The sequence below is a fragment of the Mobula birostris genome, chromosome 17 (genome assembly GCF_030028105.1).
Source record: "Mobula birostris isolate sMobBir1 chromosome 17, sMobBir1.hap1, whole genome shotgun sequence".
In the NCBI taxonomy this organism is placed as follows: domain Eukaryota; kingdom Metazoa; phylum Chordata; class Chondrichthyes; order Myliobatiformes; family Myliobatidae; genus Mobula; species Mobula birostris.
The window spans coordinates 1856558-1874178 of NC_092386.1; the positions used below are offsets into that span (position 1 = coordinate 1856558).

The window sequence follows — 17621 nt, forward strand, 5'->3', positions numbered from 1 at the left end:
GTCTCTCTCCCCAGCACTCCAGATATCTGTATTTCAGTCATGTGTCTCTCTCCCCACCACTCCGGATATCTGTATTTCAGTCATCTGTCTCTCAACCCCACCACTCCGGATATCTGTATTTCAGTCGTCTGTCTCTCTCACCACCACTCCGAATATCTGCATTTCAGTCTACTGTCTCTCTCCCAACCACTCCGGATATCTGTATTTCAGTCGTCTCTCCCCACCACTCCAGATTTCTGTATTTCAGTCGTCTCTCCCCACCACTCCGGATATCGGTATTTCAGCCGTCTCTCTCCCCACCACTCCGGATATCTGCATTTCAGTCTACTGTCTCTCTCCCCACCACTCCGGATATCTGTATTTCAGTCGTCTCTCCCCACCACTCTGGATATCTGTATTTCAGCCGTCTCTCCCCACTACTCGGGATATCTGTATTTCAGTCATCTCTCTCCCCACCACTCCGGTTATCTGTATTTCATTCATCTGTCTCTCTCCCCACCACTCCGGATATCTGCATTTCAGTCTACTGTCTCTCTCCCCACCACTCCGGATATCTGTATTTCAGTCGTCTGTCTCTCTCCCCACCACTCCGGATATCTGTATTTCAGTCGTCCGTCTCTCTCCCCACCACTCCGGATATCTGTATTTCAGTCGTCTCTCCCCACCACTCCGGATATCTGTATTTCAGTCATCTGTCTCTCTCCCCAACACTCCGGATATCTGTATTTCAGTCGTCTCTCCCCACCACTCCGGATATCTGTATTTCAGTCATCTGTTTCTCTCCCCACCACTCCGGATATCTGTATTGCAGTCGTCTCTCCCCACCACTCCGGATATCTGTATTTCAGTCGTCTCTCCCCACCACTCCGGATATCTGTATTTCAGCCGTCTCTCTCCCCACCACGCCGGATATCTGTATTTCAGTCGTCTCTCTCCACCACTCTGGATATCTGTATTTCAGTCATCTGTCTCTCTCCCCACCACTCCAGATATCTGTATTTCAGTCGTCTGTCTCTCTCCCCACCACTCCGGATATCTGTAATTCAGTCGTCTCTCCCCACCACTCCGGATATCTGTATTTCAGTCGTCCGTCTCTCTCCCCGCCACTCCGGATATCTGTATTTCAATCATCTCTCTCCCCACCACTCCGGTTATCTGTATTTCATTCGTCTGTCTCTCTCCCCACCACTCCGGATATCTGCATTTCAGTCTACTGTCTCTCTCCCCACCACTCCAGATATCTGTATTTCAGTCGTCTGTCTCTCTCCCCACCACTCCGGATATCTGTATTTCAGTCGTCTGTCTCTCTCCCCACCACTCCGGATATCTGTATTTCAGTCATCTGTTAGTCTTCTGTCTCTCTCCCCACCACTCCGGATATCTGTATTTCAGTCATCTGTCTCTCTCCCCAACACTCCGGATATCTGTATTTCAGTCGTCTCTCCCCACCACTCCGGATATCTGTATTTCAGTCGTCCGTTTCTCTCCCCACCACTCCGGATATCTGTATTTCAGTCGTCCGTCTCTCTCCCCACCATTCCGGATATCTGTATTTCAGCCGTCTCTCTCCCCACCACTCCGGATATCTGTATTTCAGTCGTCTGTCTCTCTCCCCAGCACTCCAGATATCTGTATTTCAGTCATGTGTCTCTCTCCCCACCACTCCGGATATCTGTATTTCAGTCATCTGTCTCTCAACCCCACCACTCCGGATATCTGTATTTCAGTCGTCTGTCTCTCTCACCACCACTCCGAATATCTGCATTTCAGTCTACTGTCTCTCTCCCAACCACTCCGGATATCTGTATTGCAGTCGTCTCTCCCCACCACTCCAGATTTCTGTATTTCAGTCGTCTCTCCCCACCACTCCGGATATCGGTATTTCAGCCGTCTCTCTCCCCACCACTCCGGATATCTGCATTTCAGTCTACTGTCTCTCTCCCCACCACTCCGGATATCTGTATTTCAGTCGTCTCTCCCCACCACTCTGGATATCTGTATTTCAGCCGTCTCTCCCCACCACTCCGGATATCTGTATTTCAGTCATCTCTCTCCCCACCACTCCGGTTATCTGTATTTCATTCATCTGTCTCTCTCCCCACCACTCCGGATATCTGCATTTCAGTCTACTGTCTCTCTCCCCACCACTCCAGATATCTGTATTTCAGTCGTCTGTCTCTCTCCCCACAACTCCGGTTATCTGTATTTCAGTCGTCTGTCTCTCTCCCCACCACTCCGGATATCTGTATTTCAGTCGTCTGTCTCTCTCCCCACCACTCCGGATATCTGTATTTCAGTCGTCCGTCTCTCTCCCCACCACTCCGGATATCTGTATTTCAGTCGTCTCTCCCCACCACTCCGGATATCTGTATTTCAGTCATCTGTCTCTCTCCCCAACACTCCGGATATCTGTATTTCAGTCGTCTCTCCCCACCACTCCGGATATCTGTATTTCAGTCATCTGTTTCTCTCCCCACCACTCCGGATATCTGTATTGCAGTCTTCTTTCCCCACCACTCCGGATATCTGTATTTCAGTCGTCTCTCCCCACCACTCCGGATATCTGTATTTCAGCCGTCTCTCTCCCCACCACGCCGGATATCTGTATTTCAGTCGTCTCTCTCCACCACTCTGGATATCTGTATTTCAGTCGTCTGTCTCTCTCCCCACCACTCCGGATATCTGTATCTCAGTCATCTGTCTCCCTCCCTACCACTCCGGATATCTGTATTTCAGCCGTCTGTCTCTCTCCCCACCACTCCAGATATCTGTATTTCAGTCGTCTGTCTCTCTCCCCACCACTCCGGATATCTGTAATTCAGTCGTCTCTCCCCACCACTCCGGATATCTGTATTTCAGTCGTCCGTCTCTCTCCCCGCCACTCCGGATATCTGTATTTCAATCATCTCTCTCCCCACCACTCCGGTTATCTGTATTTCATTCGTCTGTCTCTCTCCCCACCACTCCGGATATCTGCATTTCAGTCTACTGTCTCTCTCCCCACCACTCTAGATATCTGTATTTCAGTCGTCTGTCTCTCTCCCCACCACTCCGGATATCTGTATTTCAGTCGTCTGTCTCTCTCCCCACCACTCCGGATATCTGTATTTCAGTCATCTGTTAGTCATCTGTCTCTCTCCCCACCACTCCAGATATCTGTATTTCAGTCATCTGTCTCTCTCCCCAACACTCCGGATATCTGTATTTCAGTCGTCTCTCCCCACCACTCCGGATATCTGTATTTCAGTCGTCCGTCTCTCTCCCCACCACTCCGGATATCTGTATTTCAGTCGTCCGTCTCTCTCCCCACCATTCCGGATATCTGTATTTCAGCCGTCTCTCTCCCTACCACTCCGGATATCTGTATTTCAGTCGGCTGTCTCTCTCCCCAGCACTCCAGATATCTGTATTTCAGTCATGTGTCTCTCTCCCCACCACTCTGGATATCTGTATTTCAGTCATCTGTCTCTCAACCCCACCACTCCGGATATCTGTATTTCAGTCGTCTGTCTCTCTCACCACCACTCCGAATATCTGCATTTCAGTCTACTGTCTCTCTCCCAACCACTCTGGATATCTGTATTGCAGTCGTCTCTCCCCACCACTGCAGATTTCTGTATTTCAGTCGTCTCTCCCCACCACTCCGGATATCGGTATTTCAGCCGTCTCTCTCCCCACCACTCCGGATATCTGCATTTCAGTCTACTGTCTCTCTCCCCACCACTCCGGATATCTGTATTTCAGTCGTCTCTCCCCACCACTCTGGATATCTGTATTTCAGCCGTCTCTCCCCACTACTCCGGATATCTGTATTTCAGTCATCTCTCTCCCCACCACTCCGGTTATCTGTATTTCATTCATCTGTCTCTCTCCCCACCACTCCGGATATCTGCATTTCAGTCTACTGTCTCTCTCCCCACCACTCCAGATATCTGTATTTCAGTCGTCTGTCTCTCTCCCCACCACTCCGGTTATCTGTATTTCAGTCGTCTGTCTCTCTCCCCACCACTCCGGATATCTGTATTTCAGTCGTCCGTCTCTCTTCCCACCACTCCGGATATCTGTATTTCAGTCATCTGTCTCTCTCCCCACCACTCCGGATATCTGTATTTCAGTCATCTGTCTCTCTCCCCAACACTCCGGATATCTGTATTTCAGTCGTCTCTCCCCACCACTCCGGATATCTGTATTTCAGTCGTACATCTCTCTCCCCACCACTCCGGATATTTGTATTTCAGTCGTCTATCCCCACCACTCCGGATATCTGTATTTCAGTCGCCTCTCTCCCCACGACTCTGGATATCTGTATTTCAGTTGTCCTGTCTCTCTCCCCACCACTCCGGATATCTGCATTTCAGCCGTCCGTCTCTCTCCCCACCACTCCGGATATCTGCATTTCAGCCGTCTGTCTCTCTCCCCACCACTCTGGATATCTGTATTTCAGGCGTCCGTCTCTCTCCCCATCACTCCGGAATCTGTATTTCAGTCGTTTGTCTCTCTCCCCACCACTCCGGATATCTGTAGTTCAGTCGTACATCTTTCTCCCCACCACTCCGGATAGCTGTATTTCAGTCGTCCGTCTCTCTCCCCACCACTCCGGATATCTGTATTTCAGCCGTCACTCCCCACCACTCCGGATATCTGTATTGCTGTCGTCTCTCTTCACCACTCCGGATATCTGTATTTCAATTGTCTGTCTCTCTCCCCACCACTCCGGATATCTGTATTTGAGTCGTCTGTCTCTCTCCCCACCACTCCGGATATCTGTATTTCAGTCGTCTTCTCTCTCCCCACCACTCCGGATATCGGTATTTCAGTCGTCTCTCCCCACCACTCCAGATTTCTGTATTTCAGTCGTCTCTCCCCACCACTCCGGATATCTGTATTTCAGTCATCTGTCTCTCACCCCACCACTCCGGATATCTGTATTTCAGTCGTCTCTCCCCACCACTCTGGATATCTGTATTTCAGCCGTCTCTCCCCACCACTCCGGATATCTGTATTTCAGTCATCTGTCTCTCACCCCACCACTCCGGATATCTGAATTTCATCTGTCTGTCTCTTTCCCCACCACTCCGGATATCTGTATTTCAGTCGTCTCTCCCCACCAGTCCAGATATCTGTATTTCAGTCGTCTGTCTCTCTCACCACCACTCCGAATATCTGCATTTCAGTCATCTGTCTCTCTCCCCACCACTCCCGATATCTGTATTTCAGTCGTCTCTCCCCACCACTCCGGATATCTATATTGCAGTCGTCTCTCCCCACCACTCCGGATATCTGTATTTCAGTCGTCTCTCCCCACCACTCCAGATCTGTATTTCAGCCGTCTCTCTCCACCACTCTAGATATCTGTATTTCATCTGTCTGTCTCTCTCCCCACCACTCCGGATATCTGTATTTCAGTCGTCTCTCCCCACCAGTCCAGATATCTGTATTTCAGTCGTCTGTCTCTCTCCCCACCACTCCAGATATCTGTATTTCAGTCATCTGTCTCTCTCTCCACCACTCCGGATATCTGTATTTCAGTCATCTGTCTCTCTTCCCACCACTCCGGATATCTGTATTTCAGTCGTCTGTCTCTCTCACCACCACTCCGAATATCTGCATTTCAGTCATCTGTCTCTCTCCCCACCACTCCCGATATCTGTATTTCAGTCGTCTCTCCCCACCACTCCGGATATCTATATTGCAGTCGTCTCTCCCCACCACTCCGGATATCTGTATTGCAGTCGTCTCTCCCCACCACTCCGGATATCTGTATTTCAGTCGTCTCTCCCCACCACTCCGGATATCTGTATTTCAGCCGTCTCTCTTCCCACCACTCCGGATATCTGTATTTCAGTCGTCTGTCTCTCTCACCACCACTCCGAATATCTGCATTTCAGTCTACTGTCTCTGTCCCCACCACTCCGGATATCTGTATTGCAGTCGTCTCTCCCCACCACTCCGGATATCTGTATTTCAGTCGTCTCTTCCCCACCACTCCGGATATCTGCATTTCAGTCTACTGTCTCTCTCCCCACCACTCCGGATATCTGTATTTCGGTCGTCTCTCCCCACCACTCTGGATATCTGTATTTCAGCCGTCTCTCCCCACCACTCTGGATATCTGTATTTCAGTCATCTGTCTCTCTCCCCACCACTCCGGATATCTGTATTTCAGTCATCTCTCCCCACCACTCCGGATATCTGTATTTCAGCCGTCTCTCTCCCCACCACTCTGGATATCTGTATTTCAGTCGTCTGTCTCTCTCTCCACCACTCCAGATATCTGTATTTCAGTCATCTGTCTCTCTCCCCACCACTCCTGATATCTGTATTTCAGTCGTCCGTCTCTCTCCCCATCACTCCGGTTCTGTATTGCAGTCGTCTCTCCCTACCACTCCGCATATCTGTATTTCAGTCATCTCTCCCCACCACTCCGGATATCTGTATTTCAGTCGTCTGTCTCTCTCCCCACCACTCCGGATATCTGTAATTCAGTCGTCTCTCCCCACCACTCCGGATATCTGTATTTCAGTCGTCCGTCTCTCTCCCCGCCACTCCGGATATCTGTATTTCAATCATCTCTCTCCCCACCACTCCGGTTATCTGTATTTCATTCGTCTGTCTCTCTCCCCACCACTCCGGATATCTGCATTTCAGTCTACTGTCTCTCTCCCCACCACTCCAGATATCTGTATTTCAGTCGTCTGTCTCTCTCCCCACCACTCCGGATATCTGTATTTCAGTCGTCTGTCTCTCTCCCCACCACTCCGGATATCTGTATTTCAGTCATCTGTTAGTCATCTGTCTCTCTCCCCACCACTCCGGATATCTGTATTTCAGTCATCTGTCTCTCTCCCCAACACTCCGGATATCTGTATTTCAGTCGTCTCTCCCCACCACTCCGGATATCTGTATTTCAGTCGTCCGTCTCTCTCCCCACCACTCCGGATATCTGTATTTCAGTCGTCCGTCTCTCTCCCCACCATTCCGGATATCTGTATTTCAGCCGTCTCTCTCCCCACCACTCCGGATATCTGTATTTCAGTCGTCTGTCTCTCTCCCCAGCACTCCAGATATCTGTATTTCAGTCATGTGTCTCTCTCCCCACCACTCCGGATATCTGTATTTCAGTCATCTGTCTCTCAACCCCACCACTCCGGATATCTGTATTTCAGTCGTCTGTCTCTCTCACCACCACTCCGAATATCTGCATTTCAGTCTACTGTCTCTCTCCCAACCACTCCGGATATCTGTATTTCAGTCGTCTCTCCCCACCACTCCAGATTTCTGTATTTCAGTCGTCTCTCCCCACCACTCCGGATATCGGTATTTCAGTCGTCCGTCTCTCTCCCCACCACTCCGGATATCTGTATTTCAGTCGTCCGTCTCTCTCCCCACCATTCCGGATATCTGTATTTCAGCCGTCTCTCTCCCCACCACTCCGGATATCTGTATTTCAGTCGTTTGTCTCTCTCCCCAGCACTCCAGATATCTGTATTTCAGTCATGTGTCTCTCTCCCCACCACTCCGGATATCTGTATTTCAGTCATCTGTCTCTCAACCCCACCACTCCGGATATCTGTATTTCAGTCGTCTGTCTCTCTCACCACCACTCCGAATATCTGCATTTCAGTCTACTGTCTCTCTCCCAACCACTCCGGATATCTGTATTTCAGTCGTCTCTCCCCACCACTCCAGATTTCTGTATTTCAGTCGTCTCTCCCCACCACTCCGGATATCGGTATTTCAGCCGTCTCTCTCCCCACCACTCCGGATATCTGCATTTCAGTCTACTGTCTCTCTCCCCACCACTCCGGATATCTGTATTTCAGTCGTCTCTCCCCACCACTCTGGATATCTGTATTTCAGCCGTCTCTCCCCACTACTCCGGATATCTGTATTTCAGTCATCTCTCTCCCCACCACTCCGGTTATCTGTATTTCATTCATCTGTCTCTCTCCCCACCACTCCGGATATCTGCATTTCAGTCTACTGTCTCTCTCCCCACCACTCCAGATATCTGTATTTCAGTCGTCTGTCTCTCTCCCCACCACTCCGGTTATCTGTATTTCAGTCGTCTGTCTCTCTCCCCACCACTCCGGATATCTGTATTTCAGTCGTCTGTCTCTCTCCCCACCACTCCGGATATCTGTATTTCAGTCGTCCGTCTCTCTCCCCACCACTCCGGATATCTGTATTTCAGTCGTCTCTCCCCACCACTCCGGATATCTGTATTTCAGTCATCTGTCTCTCTCCCCAACACTCCGGATATCTGTATTTCAGTCGTCTCTCCCCACCACTCCGGATATCTGTATTTCAGTCATCTGTTTCTCTCCCTACCACTCCGGATATCTGTATTGCAGTCTTCTCTCCCCACCACTCCGGATATCTGTATTTCAGTCGTCTCTCCCCACCACTCCGGATATCTGTATTTCAGCCGTCTCTCTCCCCACCACGCCGGATATCTGTATTTCAGTCGTCTCTCTCCACCACTCTGGATATCTGTATTTCAGTCGTCTGTCTCTCTCCCCACCACTCCGGATATCTGTATCTCAGTCATCTGTCTCCCTCCCTACCACTCCGGATATCTGTATTTCAGCCGTCTGTCTCTCTCCCCACCACTCCAGATATCTGTATTTCAGTCGTCTGTCTCTCTCCCCACCACTCCGGATATCTGTAATTCAGTCGTCTCTCCCCACCACTCCGGATATCTGTATTTCAGTCGTCCGTCTCTCTCCCCGCCACTCCGGATATCTGTATTTCAATCATCTCTCTCCCCACCACTCCGGTTATCTGTATTTCATTCGTCTGTCTCTCTCCCCACCACTCCGGATATCTGCATTTCAGTCTACTGTCTCTCTCCCCACCACTCTAGATATCTGTATTTCAGTCGTCTGTCTCTCTCCCCACCACTCCGGATATCTGTATTTCAGTCGTCTGTCTCTCTCCCCACCACTCCGGATATCTGTATTTCAGTCATCTGTTAGTCATCTGTCTCTCTCCCCACCACTCCGGATATCTGTATTTCAGTCATCTGTCTCTCTCCCCAACACTCCGGATATCTGTATTTCAGTCGTCTCTCCCCACCACTCCGGATATCTGTATTTCAGTCGTCCGTCTCTCTCCCCACCACTCCGGATATCTGTATTTCAGTCGTCCGTCTCTCTCCCCACCATTCCGGATATCTGTATTTCAGCCGTCTCTCTCCCCACCACTCCGGATATCTGTATTTCAGTCGTCTGTCTCTCTCCCCAGCACTCCAGATATCTGTATTTCAGTCATGTGTCTCTCTCCCCACCACTCTGGATATCTGTATTTTAGTCATCTGTCTCTCAACCCCACCACTCCGGATATCTGTATTTCAGTCGTCTGTCTCTCTCACCACCACTCCGAATATCTGCATTTCAGTCTACTGTCTCTCTCCCAACCACTCCGGATATCTGTATTGCAGTCGTCTCTCCCCACCACTCCAGATTTCTGTATTTCAGTCGTCTCTCCCCACCACTCCGGATATCGGTATTTCAGCCGTCTCTCTCCCCACCACTCCGGATATCTGCATTTCAGTCTACTGTCTCTCTCCCCACCACTCCGGATATCTGTATTTCAGTCGTCTCTCCCCACCACTCTGGATATCTGTATTTCAGCCGTCTCTCCCCACTACTCCGGATATCTGTATTTCAGTCATCTCTCTCCCCACCACTCCGGTTATCTGTATTTCATTCATCTGTCTCTCTCCCCACCACTCCGGATATCTGCATTTCAGTCTACTGTCTCTCTGCCCACCACTCCAGATATCTGTATTTCAGTCGTCTGTCTCTCTCCCCACCACTCCGGTTATCTGTATTTCAGTCGTCTGTCTCTCTCCCCACCACTCCGGATATCTGTATTTCAGTCGTCCGTCTCTCTTCCCACCACTCCGGATATCTGTATTTCAGTCATCTGTCTCTCTCCCCACCACTCCGGATATCTGTATTTCAGTCATCTGTCTCTCTCCCCAACACTCCGGATATCTGTATTTCAGTCGTCTCTCCCCACCACTCCGGATATCTGTATTTCAGTCGTACATCTCTCTCCCCACCACTCCGGATATTTGTATTTCAGTCGTCTATCCCCACCACTCCGGATATCTGTATTTCAGTCGCCTCTCTCCCCACGACTCTGGATATCTGTATTTCAGTTGTCCTGTCTCTCTCCCCACCACTCCGGATATCTGCATTTCAGCCGTCCGTCTCTCTCCCCACCACTCCGGATATCTGCATTTCAGCCGTCTGTCTCTCTCCCCACCACTCTGGATATCTGTATTTCAGCCGTCCGTCTCTCTCCCCATCACTCCGGAATCTGTATTTCAGTCGTTTGTCTCTCTCCCCACCACTCCGGATATCTGTAGTTCAGTCGTACATCTTTCTCCCCACCACTCCGGATATCTGTATTTCAGTCGTCCGTCTCTCTCCCCACCACTCCGGATATCTGTATTTCAGCCGTCACTCCCCACCACTCCGGATATCTGTATTGCTGTCGTCTCTCTTCACCACTCCGGATATCTGTATTTCAATTGTCTGTCTCTCTCCCCACCACTCCGGATATCTGTATTTGAGTCGTCTGTCTCTCTCCCCACCACTCCGGATATCTGTATTTCAGTCGTCTTCTCTCTCCCCACCACTCCGGATATCGGTATTTCAGTCGTCTCTCCCCACCACTCCAGATTTCTGTATTTCAGTCGTCTCTCCCCACCACTCCGGATATCTGTATTTCAGTCATCTGTCTCTCACCCCACCACTCCGGATATCTGTATTTCAGTCGTCTCTCCCCACCACTCTGGATATCTGTATTTCAGCCGTCTCTCCCCACCACTCCGGATATCTGTATTTCAGTCATCTGTCTCTCACCCCACCACTCCGGATATCTGAATTTCATCTGTCTGTCTCTTTCCCCACCACTCCGGATATCTGTATTTCAGTCGTCTCTCCCCACCAGTCCAGATATCTGTATTTCAGTCGTCTGTCTCTCTCACCACCACTCCGAATATCTGCATTTCAGTCATCTGTCTCTCTCCCCACCACTCCCGATATCTGTATTTCAGTCGTCTCTCCCCACCACTCCGGATATCTATATTGCAGTCGTCTCTCCCCACCACTCCGGATATCTGTATTTCAGTCGTCTCTCCCCACCACTCCAGATCTGTATTTCAGCCGTCTCTCTCCACCACTCTAGATATCTGTATTTCATCTGTCTGTCTCTCTCCCCACCACTCCGGATATCTGTATTTCAGTCGTCTCTCCCCACCAGTCCAGATATCTGTATTTCAGTCATCTGTCTCTCTCCCCACCACTCCAGATATCTGTATTTCAGTCATCTGTCTCTCTCTCCACCACTCCGGATATCTGTATTTCAGTCATCTGTCTCTCTTCCCACCACTCCGGATATCTGTATTTCAGTCGTCTGTCTCTCTCACCACCACTCCGAATATCTGCATTTCAGTCATCTGTCTCTCTCCCCACCACTCCCGATATCTGTATTTCAGTCGTCTCTCCCCACCACTCCGGATATCTATATTGCAGTCGTCTCTCCCCACCACTCCGGATATCTGTATTGCAGTCGTCTCTCCCCACCACTCCGGATATCTGTATTTCAGTCGTCTCTCCCCACCACTCCGGATATCTGTATTTCAGCCGTCTCTCTTCCCACCACTCCGGATATCTGTATTTCAGTCGTCTGTCTCTCTCACCACCACTCCGAATATCTGCATTTCAGTCTACTGTCTCTGTCCCCACCACTCCGGATATCTGTATTGCAGTCGTCTCTCCCCACCACTCCGGATATCTGTATTTCAGTCGTCTCTTCCCCACCACTCCGGATATCTGCATTTCAGTCTACTGTCTCTCTCCCCACCACTCCGGATATCTGTAATTCAGTCGTCTCTCCCCACCACTCCGGATATCTGTATTTCAGTCGTCCGTCTCTCTCCCCGCCACTCCGGATATCTGTATTTCAATCATCTCTCTCCCCACCACTCCGGTTATCTGTATTTCATTCGTCTGTCTCTCTCCCCACCACTCCGGATATCTGCATTTCAGTCTACTGTCTCTCTCCCCACCACTCTAGATATCTGTATTTCAGTCGTCTGTCTCTCTCCCCACCACTCCGGATATCTGTATTTCAGTCGTCTGTCTCTCTCCCCACCACTCCGGATATCTGTATTTCAGTCATCTGTTAGTCATCTGTCTCTCTCCCCACCACTCCGGATATCTGTATTTCAGTCATCTGTCTCTCTCCCCAACACTCCGGATATCTGTATTTCAGTCGTCTCTCCCCACCACTCCGGATATCTGTATTTCAGTCGTCCGTCTCTCTCCCCACCACTCCGGATATCTGTATTTCAGTCGTCCGTCTCTCTCCCCACCATTCCGGATATCTGTATTTCAGCCGTCTCTCTCCCCACCACTCCGGATATCTGTATTTCAGTCGTCTGTCTCTCTCCCCAGCACTCCAGATATCTGTATTTCAGTCATGTGTCTCTCTCCCCACCACTCTGGATATCTGTATTTTAGTCATCTGTCTCTCAACCCCACCACTCCGGATATCTGTATTTCAGTCGTCTGTCTCTCTCACCACCACTCCGAATATCTGCATTTCAGTCTACTGTCTCTCTCCCAACCACTCCGGATATCTGTATTGCAGTCGTCTCTCCCCACCACTCCAGATTTCTGTATTTCAGTCGTCTCTCCCCACCACTCCGGATATCGGTATTTCAGCCGTCTCTCTCCCCACCACTCCGGATATCTGCATTTCAGTCTACTGTCTCTCTCCCCACCACTCCGGATATCTGTATTTCAGTCGTCTCTCCCCACCACTCTGGATATCTGTATTTCAGCCGTCTCTCCCCACTACTCCGGATATCTGTATTTCAGTCATCTCTCTCCCCACCACTCCGGTTATCTGTATTTCATTCATCTGTCTCTCTCCCCACCACTCCGGATATCTGCATTTCAGTCTACTGTCTCTCTGCCCACCACTCCAGATATCTGTATTTCAGTCGTCTGTCTCTCTCCCCACCACTCCGGTTATCTGTATTTCAGTCGTCTGTCTCTCTCCCCACCACTCCGGATATCTGTATTTCAGTCGTCCGTCTCTCTTCCCACCACTCCGGATATCTGTATTTCAGTCATCTGTCTCTCTCCCCACCACTCCGGATATCTGTATTTCAGTCATCTGTCTCTCTCCCCAACACTCCGGATATCTGTATTTCAGTCGTCTCTCCCCACCACTCCGGATATCTGTATTTCAGTCGTACATCTCTCTCCCCACCACTCCGGATATTTGTATTTCAGTCGTCTATCCCCACCACTCCGGATATCTGTATTTCAGTCGCCTCTCTCCCCACGACTCTGGATATCTGTATTTCAGTTGTCCTGTCTCTCTCCCCACCACTCCGGATATCTGCATTTCAGCCGTCCGTCTCTCTCCCCACCACTCCGGATATCTGCATTTCAGCCGTCTGTCTCTCTCCCCACCACTCTGGATATCTGTATTTCAGCCGTCCGTCTCTCTCCCCATCACTCCGGAATCTGTATTTCAGTCGTTTGTCTCTCTCCCCACCACTCCGGATATCTGTAGTTCAGTCGTACATCTTTCTCCCCACCACTCCGGATATCTGTATTTCAGTCGTCCGTCTCTCTCCCCACCACTCCGGATATCTGTATTTCAGCCGTCACTCCCCACCACTCCGGATATCTGTATTGCTGTCGTCTCTCTTCACCACTCCGGATATCTGTATTTCAATTGTCTGTCTCTCTCCCCACCACTCCGGATATCTGTATTTGAGTCGTCTGTCTCTCTCCCCACCACTCCGGATATCTGTATTTCAGTCGTCTTCTCTCTCCCCACCACTCCGGATATCGGTATTTCAGTCGTCTCTCCCCACCACTCCAGATTTCTGTATTTCAGTCGTCTCTCCCCACCACTCCGGATATCTGTATTTCAGTCATCTGTCTCTCACCCCACCACTCCGGATATCTGTATTTCAGTCGTCTCTCCCCACCACTCTGGATATCTGTATTTCAGCCGTCTCTCCCCACCACTCCGGATATCTGTATTTCAGTCATCTGTCTCTCACCCCACCACTCCGGATATCTGAATTTCATCTGTCTGTCTCTTTCCCCACCACTCCGGATATCTGTATTTCAGTCGTCTCTCCCCACCAGTCCAGATATCTGTATTTCAGTCGTCTGTCTCTCTCACCACCACTCCGAATATCTGCATTTCAGTCATCTGTCTCTCTCCCCACCACTCCCGATATCTGTATTTCAGTCGTCTCTCCCCACCACTCCGGATATCTATATTGCAGTCGTCTCTCCCCACCACTCCGGATATCTGTATTTCAGTCGTCTCTCCCCACCACTCCAGATCTGTATTTCAGCCGTCTCTCTCCACCACTCTAGATATCTGTATTTCATCTGTCTGTCTCTCTCCCCACCACTCCGGATATCTGTATTTCAGTCGTCTCTCCCCACCAGTCCAGATATCTGTATTTCAGTCATCTGTCTCTCTCCCCACCACTCCAGATATCTGTATTTCAGTCATCTGTCTCTCTCTCCACCACTCCGGATATCTGTATTTCAGTCATCTGTCTCTCTTCCCACCACTCCGGATATCTGTATTTCAGTCGTCTGTCTCTCTCACCACCACTCCGAATATCTGCATTTCAGTCATCTGTCTCTCTCCCCACCACTCCCGATATCTGTATTTCAGTCGTCTCTCCCCACCACTCCGGATATCTATATTGCAGTCGTCTCTCCCCACCACTCCGGATATCTGTATTGCAGTCGTCTCTCCCCACCACTCCGGATATCTGTATTTCAGTCGTCTCTCCCCACCACTCCGGATATCTGTATTTCAGCCGTCTCTCTTCCCACCACTCCGGATATCTGTATTTCAGTCGTCTGTCTCTCTCACCACCACTCCGAATATCTGCATTTCAGTCTACTGTCTCTGTCCCCACCACTCCGGATATCTGTATTGCAGTCGTCTCTCCCCACCACTCCGGATATCTGTATTTCAGTCGTCTCTTCCCCACCACTCCGGATATCTGCATTTCAGTCTACTGTCTCTCTCCCCACCACTCCGGATATCTGTATTTCGGTCGTCTCTCCCCACCACTCTGGATATCTGTATTTCAGTCATCTGTCTCTCTCCCCACCACTCCGGATATCTGTATTTCAGTCATCTCTCCCCACCACTCCGGATATCTGTATTTCAGCCGTCTCTCTCCCCACCACTCCGGATATCTGTATTTCAGTCGTCTGTCTCTCTCTCCACCACTCCAGATATCTGTATTTCAGTCATCTGTCTCTCTCCCCACCACTCCTGATATCTGTATTTCAGTCGTCCGTCTCTCTCCCCATCACTCCGGTTCTGTATTGCAGTCGTCTCTCCCTACCACTCCGCATATCTGTATTTCAGTCATCTCTCCCCACCACTCCGGATATCTGTATTTCAGCCGTCTCTCTCCCCACCACTCCGGATATTTGTATTTCAGTCGTCTGTGTCTCTCACCACCACTCCGAATATCTGCATTTCAGTCTACTGTCTCTCTCCCCACCACTCCGGATATCTGTATTGCAGTCGTCTCTCCCCACCACTCCGGATATCTGTATTTCAGTCGTCTCTTCCCCACCACTCCGGATATCTGCATTTCAGTCTACTGTCTCTCTCCCCACCACTCCGGATATCTGTATTTCAGTCATCTCTCCCCACCACTCCGGATATCTGCATTTCAGTCTACTGTCTCTCTCCCCACCACTCCGGATATCTGTATTTCGGTCGTCTCTCCCCACCACTCTGGATATCTGTATTTCTGCTGTCTCTCCCCACCACTCTGGATATCTGTATTTCAGTCGTCTGTCTCTCTCCCCACCACTCCGGATATCTGTATTTCAGTCATCTCTCCCCACCACTCCGGATATCTGTATTTCAGCCGTCTCTCTCCCCACCACTCCGGATATCTGTATTTCAGTCGTCTGTCTCTCTCTCCACCACTCCAGATATCTGTATTTCAGTCATCTGTCTCTCTCCCCACCACTCCCGATATCTGTATTTCAGTCGTCCGTCTCTCTCCCCATCACTCCGGTTCTGTATTGCAGTCGTCTCTCCCTACCACTCCGGATATCTGTATTTCAGTCATCTCTCCCCACCACTCCGGATATCTGTATTTCAGCCGTCTCTCTCCCCACCACTCCGGATATTTGTATTTCAGTCGTCTGTGTCTCTCACCACCACTCCGAATATCTGCATTTCAGTCTACTGTCTCTCTCCCCAGCACTCGGGATATCTGTATTGCAGTCGTCTCTCCCCACCACTCCGGATATCTGTATTTCAGTCGTCTCTCCCCACCACTCCGGATATCTGTATTTCAGCCGTCTGTCTCTCTCCCCACCACTCCGGATATCTGTATTTCAGTTGTCTGTCTCTCTCCCCACCACTCTGGATATCTGTATTTCAGTCGTCTTTCCCCACCACTCCTGATATCTGTATTTCAGTCGTCTTTCCCCAGGACTCCAGATATCTGTATTTCAGTCGTCTCTCCCCACCACTCCGGATATCTGTATTTCAGTCATCCGTCTCTCTCCCCACCACTCCGGATATCTGTATTTCAGTGGTCTGTCTCTCTCCCCACCACTCCGGATATCTGTATTTCAGTCGTCTGTCTCTCTCCCCACCACTCTGGATATCTGTATTTCAGTCGTACATCTCTCTCCCCTCCACTCCGGATATCTGTATTTCAGTCGTTCATGTCTCTCCCCACCACTCCGGATATCTGTGTTTCAGTCGTCTCTCCCCACCACTCCGGATATCTGTATTTCAGTCGTCTGTCTCTCTCCCCACCTCTCCGGATATCTGTATTTCAGCCGTCTGTCTCTCTCCCCACCACTCCGGATATCTGTATTTCAGTCGTCTTTCCCTCTCCCCACCACTCCGGATATCTTCATTTCAGCCGTCTGTCTCTCTCCCCACCACTCCGGATGCCCTGATTTTTTTGTTTTCTGAAAGCCCAGGCTAAAAGTGACTTTGCTGTCTGGTGGTGGACCCTTCCCACATCCGAATGCATGTTCAGATGTTATCACTTACAGGAAGCTGATTGCTTGGAACATTGAATTCCAATATGGCAGTGCTTCTGGCAAATCAGCCATACCTGCTGATGGCCGTCGCAGTCTGCCTTTTTGGGAGACATTCACTATGTGAATTTGCTAATGTTTTCCCTAATAAAAAAACCTCACGCATCTCATCACACATGTGACTTATGCTACTGAAAAATAGGTCCGAATGCCCACAATTTATTGCGAGCTATCTCTCAATGTGAAGTGTTCTTGGATTAAGCAATTCGGTTTACGTATGACAACGGCTGTCTTTTAAAGCTTTTGTCACTGCAATTTTATGAGGGAATTCATGGAACAAATCAATTTAGAGCAACACACGCAAACTGCTGGAGGAACTCAGCAGCATCTACGGAAAAGAGTACAGTCATCATTCTGGGCTGAGACCCTTCAGCAGGACTGGAGAGAAAATGATGGGGAGTCACTGTTAGAAGGTGGGAGGAGGGGAGGGAGAAACACAAGGTGATAAATCTGTTTTGA

General features: G+C 49.8%; 1 protein-coding gene across 3 annotated transcripts in view; it reads left to right on the forward strand.

Annotated features, from left to right (window-relative positions):
• The window catches only part of skic3 (SKI3 subunit of superkiller complex), a 307663-nt gene that overhangs the window by 237754 nt on the left and 52288 nt on the right, over window positions 1-17621 (forward strand). The gene's annotated exons all lie outside the window — the stretch shown is intronic.